The sequence below is a fragment of the Sinocyclocheilus rhinocerous genome, unplaced genomic scaffold (genome assembly GCF_001515625.1).
Source record: "Sinocyclocheilus rhinocerous isolate Xijiao unplaced genomic scaffold, SAMN03320098_v1.1 scaffold1796, whole genome shotgun sequence".
Classification (NCBI taxonomy): domain Eukaryota; kingdom Metazoa; phylum Chordata; class Actinopteri; order Cypriniformes; family Cyprinidae; genus Sinocyclocheilus; species Sinocyclocheilus rhinocerous.
In genome coordinates this window covers 30,028-30,874 of record NW_015645066.1, presented here as the reverse complement: position 1 = coordinate 30,874, position 847 = coordinate 30,028, and positions in this window count along the sequence as shown.

Below are 847 nucleotides of genomic sequence, written 5' to 3'. Positions count from 1 at the left end.
CGTTATTTGTTTTCCGTGCCTTTCTGAATACAGACACCAACCCATCCCTGCATAGCCTGGAACACAACATTTATTTCCATGATCTGCCATTTTCGCTATTATCCTCGCTTGTTTCTTCACAATACCTGCAGAACTTCTGATGATTCGGCTGGCGTAGAACACGGGTATATGCAAAAGTTGGGGGCGTAACTATTAGTGATCCCGACTGTAACATCACAATCGGTGTTATGTTCTGATTCGCCTGTTTTTTAGTGGTCTTTTGCATGCACAAGATTTACATAAGAAGGAGGAAACAATGGTGTTTGAGGGTCACGGTATGTGATTTCCATGTACAGAACTGTTATTATTCAACTATGCCAAGGTAAATACAGTTTTCCATTCTATGGCACCTTTAAAGTGTGCTTCTCTTCATTCAGGGATTGCATCCCGACGTTTTCTGTATTGCCGTGCAATTTCTGCTGGACTCAGAGGCATGTCCTGCAAAAGAGCAATGATTTTGCTTTTATAAATTACAAAGTATTTTCTACAGCAGATCTTTCTATAAATTATAATATTAAATTTCTATAAATTGCAATATTATCTACAAATGAATGCTGTGTCCACCCTGTCATGTCTAAGTGGCTGACAGGGTGGACATTTTGAGCTTCTGTTAGCATATTAGCTTACAACAAAGTGTGACTAGCTAAATAGTTAGTCTGGTTGTTGAAGAGAATGTGGTATATTTAAACTTACATATTTTGAAAATACTGTATTCTAATCACTTCTGGCATATTTTATGGCGACAGGGTGGACATGTTAAGAGCTATGGCAAAGCAAATAAGCAAACTCATACGAAGAAAATTTGTCA